This window comes from Schistocerca gregaria, chromosome 3, assembly GCF_023897955.1.
Source record: "Schistocerca gregaria isolate iqSchGreg1 chromosome 3, iqSchGreg1.2, whole genome shotgun sequence".
Taxonomy (NCBI): Eukaryota; Metazoa; Arthropoda; class Insecta; order Orthoptera; family Acrididae; genus Schistocerca; species Schistocerca gregaria.
The window spans coordinates 545786982-545795856 of NC_064922.1; positions in this window are offsets into that span (position 1 = coordinate 545786982).

Below are 8875 nucleotides of genomic sequence, written 5' to 3' on the forward strand. Positions count from 1 at the left end.
ATATCCACCTTTCGCAGCAATGCAGGCTGCTATTCTCCCATGGAGACGATCGTAGAGATGCTGGATGTAGTCCTGTGGAACGGCTTGCCATGCCATTTCCACCTGGCGCCTCAGTTGGACCAGCGTTCGTACTGGACGTGCAGACCGCGTGAGACGACGCTTCATCCAGTCCCAAACATGCTCAATGGGGGACAGATCCGGAGATGTTGCTGGCCAGGGTAGTTGACTTACACCTTCTAGAGCACGTTCGGTGGCACAGGATACATGCGGACGTGCATTGTCCTGTTGGAACAGCAAGTTCCGTTGCCGTTCTAGGAATGGTAGAACGATGGGTTCTATGACGGTTTGGATGTACCGTGCACTATTCAGTGTCCCCTCGAAGATCACCAGAGGTGTACGGCCAGTGTAGGAGATCGCTCCCCACACCATGATGCCGGGTGTTGGCCCTGTGTGCCTTGGTCGTATGCAGTCCTGATTGTGGCACTCACCTGCACGGCACCAAACACGCATACGACCATCATTGGGACCAAGGCAGAAGCGACTCTCATCGCTGAAGACGACACGTCTCCATTCGTCCCTCCATTCACGCCTGTCGCGACACCACTGGAGGCGGGCTGCACGATGTTGGGGCGTGAGCGGAAGACGGCCTAACGGTGTGCGGGACCGGAGCCCAGCTTCATGGAGACGGTTGCGAATGGTCCTCGCCGATACCCCAGGAGCAACAGTGTCCCTAATTTGCTGGGAAGTGGCGGTGCGGTCCCCTACGGCACTGCGTAGGATCCTACGGTCTTGGCGTGCATCTGTGCGTCGCTGCGGTCCGGTCCTAGGTCGACGGGCACGTGCACCTTCCGCCGACCACTGGCGACAACATCGATGTACTGTGGAGACCTCACGCCCCACGTGTTGAGCAATTCGGCGGTACGTCCACCCGGCCTCCCGCATGTCCACTATACGCCCTCGCTCAAAGTCCGTCAACTGCACATACGGTTCACGTCCACGCTGTCGCGGCATGCTACCAGTGTTAAAGACTGCAATGGAGCTCCCTATGCCACGGCAAACTGGCTGACACTGACGGCGGCGGTGCAAAAATGCTGCGCAGCTAGCGCCATTCGACGGCCAACACCGCGGTTCCTGGTGTGTCCGCTGTGCCGTGCGTGTGATCATTGCTTGTACAGCCCTCTCGCAGTGTCCAGAGCAAGTATGGTGGGTCTGACACGCCGGTGTCAATGTGTTCTTTTTTCCATTTCCAGGAGTGTAGATTGACCCTTTGCATTTTCCTTTTTATATACTCAGTCATGATCGTTATGCATTTGACACCTGAAGATGTGGATTTCAGTTTCGCTAGGCTGGTTGTAATTTGATACCAAAAGATTAAATGTAGGTTAAACTACTTCTTAATCCCCAATATGATTAGTCACAGCTATGACTGCCCTGTCTACAAGGTCTCTACATTAAATAGTTGATACGTTTTTTAGGTGAGGTGAAGCCGCCTCCAAAGTCTGAGAGCGATTATTTTTGATAGACATACGAGATGACGACGAAAGTACCCAGTCCTCTTTCAGGACTCAAACCGTCCGCACTGTTTCCCGTGTCGGCCAGAACTCGGAGGCGGCAGAGCAGCAACAGCGTGGCCGCCGCGCCGACAGCGGGCAGCGGGCAGCTGAGGGTGTCGGGTGTCGGCGAAGACCGGCAGCGCCGAAGACCGAGCAGTGCCGGCGCGGCGCGCGCTCTCCGCCTGTCCTCTGATTAGTCGCCACTTACGGCCGTCGGATCGGATGCCCGCCACGAGGCCACTGGCTCGCGCACAAACAAAAAGAGACTTGCCAGCCGGCCGAAAAATTACTATCTCCATCGGACGACGGCCAGTTCTCCAACACGACCGCGCGCCGCCGCGAAACTGCGCGCTGAATACGTGTTGCGGTCGGTACGTTGAAGTGCGACTGCGCTACCGAAGCAAGTGGTGCAGAGGTAAACACTCGGGTGTCGTCTGTGGCAAGTGTGGGACCCCTGTTGAGATAAGTTCCAAATACGACTTCCGTGTATTCCCTAAATCATATAGGTCATACGACGGGAGAATTTCTTCTTGAAATGATACAGTTCTTCACCAAAGTAAGAATATCTGGGCCGCGCGGGATTAGCCGAGCGGTCTCAGGCGCTGCAGCCATGGACTGTGCGGCTGGTCCCGGCGGAGGTTCGAGTCGCCACTCCGGCGTAGGTGTGTGTGTGTGTGTTTGTTCTTAGGGTAATATAGGTTAAGTAGTGTGTAGGCTGTAGGGACTGATGACCTTAGCAGATTTCACACACATCTGAACATTTTTAAGAGTATCTGGACTGTCAGACCAATTGTGTGATTGGATTGATGAGTTCCTAGATAACAGAACACAGTATGTCATTCTAAATGGAGAGAAGTCTTCCGAAGTAAGAGTGATTTCAGTTGTGCCGCAGGGGAGTGTCATAGGACCGATACTACTCACAAGATATGTAAATGACCTTGTGGACAACATCAGAAGTTCACTGAGGCTTTTTGTGGATGATGTTATAGTGTACCGAGAGGTCGTAACGATGGAAAATTGTACTGAAATGCTGGAGCATTGGCAACGAATTGATGCATACTGCACGGAATGGCTATTGAATCTCAATGTAGACAAGTGTAATGTGCTGCGAATACATAGAAAGATAGATCCCTTATCATTTAGCTACAAAATAGCAGTTCAGGAACTGGAAGCAGTTAATTCCATAAATTATGTGGGAGGAGGAATTAGGAGTGATCAAAAATGAAATGACTATATAAAATTAATCGCCGGTAAAATAGATGCCAGGCTGAGATTCATTGGAAGAATCTTAAGTAAATGCAGTCCGAAAGCAAAGGAAGCAGGTTACAGTACACTTGTTCGCCCATTGCTTGAATAGTGCTCACCGGTGTGCGATCCGTACCAGATAGGGTTGATAGAAGAGGTAGCGAAGATCCAATGGAGAGCAGCGCGCTTCGTTACAGAATTATTTAGTAATCGCGAACGTGTTACGGAGATGATAGACAAACTCCAGTGGAAGACTCTGCAAGAGAGACACTCAATAGATCGGTAAGGGATTTTGTTGAAGTTAGAGAACATACCTTCACCGAGGTGTCAAGCAGTATGTTGCTCCCTCCTACGTATATCTCGCCAAGAGACCATCAGGATAAAATCAGAGAGATTAGAGCCCTCACAGAGACATACCGACAATCTTTCCTTTCATGAACAGTACGAGACTGGAATAGAGGGGAAAACCGATAGAGGTACCCAAGGTGCCCTACGCCACACACCGTTAGGTGGCTTGCGGAGTACAGATGTAGATGTAGAAAAGTATCCTTCAATTGTACTAAGCTCAAAATCCACTAAGCTCGCTCATAATTCCTCACTACATAATTCTATGCTCATCTTAGTCCACTTCTACGTTTTGATCATCCTTCCTGCTTTCTTCCCTGCGTCGTATAATCGAGCAGAGCACCGCACTAGAATGAATGCCGAAGTAGGTGACTAATAACGTCGTTCTAGTTACTAGTGGCCGGCCGCGGTGGTCTCGCGGTTCTAGGCGCGCAGTCCGTAACCGTGCGACTGCTACGGTCGCAGGTTTGAATCCTGCCTCGGGCATGGATGTGTGTGATGTCCTTAGGTTAGTTAGGTTTAAGTAGTTCTAAGTTCTAGGGGACTAATGACCACAGCAGTTGAGTCCCATAGTGCTCAGAGGCATTTGAACCATTTTTGAACTTACTAGTGACTGTTCTGATTAGTCTCTTTATCTCTTCCGCTCTTCTCAATACCTCTCCTTTTCAGACTCTATTGGCATTGTCCAGCAGCACCACATCGTGAAACTTTCCTGCGTTCCTAGAAAATGCACGCATGATTTTTTTATCTTTGTGTAATGCCATACAGTGCCCCGTGTCAGCTACACGCTGACAGACCATTACTTTCTTGTTACGTAATTGAAGGTGGAGAGGAGAAAAAGGAAGGGAACTAATGATGTCAGCTGTATCAGGACTTTATGCGGAATTAGCGGCGGCGAGTGAAAATGTGTGCTGGACTAGGATTCTAGAGCGAAATCTCCTCCTTGTTAGGCAGATGCGTTAATTACTGCGCCATCCAGACACAGTGTTTACCGTAATTGCGTGGATAATCTGGGCTTGTTCCCTGGTCCGACCACATTCCCAGCTAGCGTGCCACCTATCCGCCGTCCCCTCCACGCTCGCTAATTTTATATTCACGACGGAAGTCAAACGTAAGTGCGCATCCGCGCTGGAGGGTTCCAGTACATCCCACGTCCGAAAAAACAGACACTGCGCATTCATATAATTGATTTGCCTTCATGGGCAATGAACCCACAACCTTTTGTGAGGATGCACATTTACATTCGTCCTAAAACTAGCGAGCATGGAGGACATGAACGGGGACTGGAGATAGGTGGAGTCTGGGTCGGAATTTGCAATGAACACTGTCTTCCGGGGGAGGCAGCAATTACCGAAATTGCCCACCGGGTTCGAGTCATGGTTCGACATACATTGTCACTCGTCGCTGCTGATTCCGCATAAAGTCGCGATGCATCAGGTATCATAAGCTCCTTCCCTTTCTTTCCCTTTCTTCCCCCTCCATCTTCAGCTTACATTATGTCTATCGCAGCTGCGGATACGACATATTCTTTCGGTGTTATCCGATAGAACAGACATCACGCATTCATACCATTAATTTCTAGAACTCCCTGCGATAGCTCGATGTTTTTATAATGTTCGTTGGACTACTCGATACTGAAACCAGATAGCGAAAAGGAGGAAAGAGATAATTAAACACCCATGGAAGCTTTTAAGAAAAGAACGCATGGGAGATTCGTGGCACATACCACACATAATTTTCTGTCATATTCGGAGCTTGTTTCAAGAAGGCGTCTTCAGAGGATATGCAGTTTATTCCTCTGTGTATGAGGCATTAGCGGAGTTAAATGATAAAATGAGGACAGCAGTTATGTTCTTTGATTTAAAAAAAAAAGAAAATATTTAACTGTGTCAACCACTGGGCCATGCAATATTTCGGTATACGTCGGAACATTATATGATTAGGGAAAAACCTTAAAATAGCTCATATCATATCTGAGAAGCCGAAAACAGATTTCCTACAGTGTCAACAAACCGAACTGAGATTTGAATCCGAGTGAGGCTACATAAACTGCCACAGGGCTCTATTCTGTTTCCGTTCTTTTTTTATCTTGATATACTTATCCATGGTGTAACAGTAAACATAACAGATTCTCTATTCTCTTCGCGGATGACACGTGTCTTGCTGTGAAAGACGTAGTACGTAGGTTACATGGGGGTGAAGAGCCGCGTGGGGTAAACACCCACAGAGTTTTTCCATCCACTGCCGTTGATTCACGAATTAATCACTAGGTGACAGGTTTGTTTTTTTGTAACTTATTATTCCATGAAAGATAGTCCTGGCATCTCCTCCAGAGGTAATGAAATGGGTAGCTGTTTTTCACTTCTTACAAGTAACTTTCCTGATGTTTTACTTGAACATTCTGTAATGCAGTGTTTGGAAAGAAGAATTGACGAATTACTCGTTGACACCACTGCATTCAAGCTTCACTTTCGCATGAGTTTGTCCCCAAAAACAACAATAGCGCGTTTGTCAAAAAACAGAGAAAGGGGTCATAACCCAATAGGTATATTTTACAGTTAATTTCCGCAGTTCAATAATGTGACAATTCTTCAATGATCGCCCCCTCCCCCCAAAGGATGTCATTAAACACATCTACCTCGGCTGAAGACGTAATTCCTCTAGTAGTGATCATACCGGTATAACACCATCAAATAAAAAAGAATAAGCAAGCTTAGTTTGAGGATATTTATTTAGTGCTTTGAAAAACATGCAGTCACAGCACATCCCTTCTTTGAATACTTTTTACGCTTACAGAATGATCAGATGTCAAGCGACTCAAATTTGTTTCGAAAGTGTGTGTAGGGCAGCTACCGAGGTACATGTACCGGAGATACTAAAGGTATCTCAAGTACTGTAACAGACGTGAACACTGTGTCCCCTCCAGTAAGAACAAGACCTGTGACCATTGGCTCAAATGACTGCGATTGGCGAGGGGTGCCATACGCAGGGTGGGGGCCATTGAATTAATTGTATTGCACTGAGTAGTATTGTGCCGAAACTGAAACTGAGCTGGTGCTACACACTTCAGATGTTGGGAAGCTTGTTGTCTCCCGTGTAAGTGAGAGGCAAACTTTCGGCAGAGAAGTATTAATCAGCTCAAACTGCTGCAAATAATGACATCCTTAGGAAAATAGGAGCAAGGGATTTGAAGGATCGCCTTGTGCACTCTGGGTGCCTGGAGGCCTCCTTCAACATGTTTAAGATGCTATCCCGGTAACCGTTAGAGAAGAGGCTGAAAGCAACTGCAGGCTATGGTCTGCGTTGGAAAGGACAGTACCAGTCATACCGATTCTAGTAACTGCCAAAGGAAGTTGACAAAAATCGCTTTGATGAAGAGACTTCAATGATTGTCCTATGATTTGATCGTGACCCACTGATTTTGAATGGAAGATTTGATTCAGCCTTTCTGAAACGCTAGGCTGTGACTTACTATACTCGTCCTTAGAGCTGCCCTGTTGGGTCTCCTCTGAATGAGTTTACAGGTGCACTACAAATCAAAAGCTACTAACAGAGTAGTTGACAGTTACAGAAATAAAATAACTGCTTGCATCTATGGAAGAAATGGGGACCAGTTATACGAACGTTAGAGGCCTAGCACGGAGTAACAAGAACCACGTAAGTAATTATTTTATCTGAAATGGAGACCTGTACTTAAATTCATGGCTGTTCCTGGAATAGGTGATTAACAAATGACAGCTGTTAATCACTAATTATAAATCATTTTAATTTCGTCAAACTAGTTTTTGGCGTTGGTAAGTCTTCAGGTTATTCCCAGTTTTTTTTAGCTAGAAGCCTCTGGCGACGGCACGCACGATAGAAGCCGGTTTAGCGAAACAAAATCATCGATAATCAGAGACTTGCTAGCATCCTCATCAGCGAACGTGGCTGTGTGCTTGAACAAATAGGTATTTTACGTCCTCTCAAAAACTGTTATATAATGCAGTGAAGGCATATCATAACTAATCATGTCTGATTATTAAAATATTAAAATGAGGATTAAAACAGAGGTTCATTAATACATAATCTACTTTTATAGATCATATACTTACTTGAAACCGAAAACTTCATGAAAATTACTGTATGCTAATTTCATTTCTTTCCATGTCCCCCATTTTCAGAAAAAGAATGGACACGAATAATGATGAAAACAAAACAGAAAAGCGATACTGCTACACTTCATTAGGAAAGATCCCGTTTCATGCGTTAACCATCCAAGACAATTAGTCGCTCTCTGAGAGCCTTAATAAACCAGAAGTATTTACATCTCCATTCTTCACTCAAGCCGGCAGATAATTTACACTACACCGCACAAAATTTAAGCACAACGTTTAGGACAGCGGATATGAACTCACTGTCCCTAGAAACAAAAAAAGGGCTCTATTTCACATTTTACTACTTATAGACGCAGAAATAATTTTCTATGTTTTTCATCAAGACGTTTCCTACTATTTATGATCAGAATACATCCTACAAGGAAAAATGAAGTGTGGAAAAGAGTTATTAGGCCAAAACATTAAATTCAATGAATTTTCGCGTAGTTTTCCAAAACTAGTCTGTAAAAATACACTAGTCCTGTGATTTTAATCCACCGTTTTTTTCCTGTCAACGAGCTGAGCTGGGATGGTAACGAGCTTGTCTCCCATGCACTGGACCGGACTCGATTCCGGCTGCTTGGAGATTTTCTCCGCTCGGGGACTGGGTGTTCTGTTGTCCTCATGCTCATTTTATCCTCATCATCGGCCATAAGTCACCCAATGAGGGGCCGAATGAAATAAGACTTGCACTCGGCGGCCGAACCCGACTGGGACATCCCGGCCAACAATGCCATACAATGATTTCATTTCATTTTCCTGTCAACCGGCTGACGAATATGGTTACCTTGCACACCTATAGTGAACTCGGAACGCCAGAAGTGTCTTTATTCAGCTCGAAGGAAGTGGTTCAAATGGCTCTGAGCACCATGGGACTTAACTTCTGAGGTCATCAGTACCCTAGAACTTAGAACTACTTAAACCTAAGGACATCACACACATCCATGTCCGAGGCAGGATTCGAACCTGCGACCGTAGCGGTCGCGCGGTTCCAGACTGTAGCACCTAGAACCACTCGCCCACTCCGGCCGGCAGCTCGAAGAGAAATCCGGGACACACTAGTGATTACTGATTGTACTGACCTACCAGAACGGCTGTTTACGAGACATGTGTGTATGTGCAGAAAATGCATAAATTCACACAAGGTAAAGGAAAGGTAAAATTAAATCATGCACGTTTAATTAATATTAGAAAGTTCTATAGAACGTTCTATTCTACTATAATACCACCTTGAATGGTCCGCCTGCTTATCTGGGAGGTAAAGTGCTCGCCTCCTATGCTAACGGGCTCGATTCCCCACTGGGCTGGAGATTCAATGGCCCTTAGGGATGTGAAACAAGTCAAATACCTTAAATATTTTCCATTTAAGAAGTAGTAACACACGGTGTCTAAGGTTATTCTTAGACTTTTTGTGGCCATGCTTCATCAGACAGAAATTAGTTTATACTAAGGTGCCAGTAGTATGCCAGTAGTATGTCGTACACAAGTCTTATTTCATTCGGCGCCACATCGGGTGACTTGCGCGACGGCGATGAGGATGAAATGATGATGAAGACAACATAACATGCCGTCTGGACAACTTTCCACACCCATGTGATC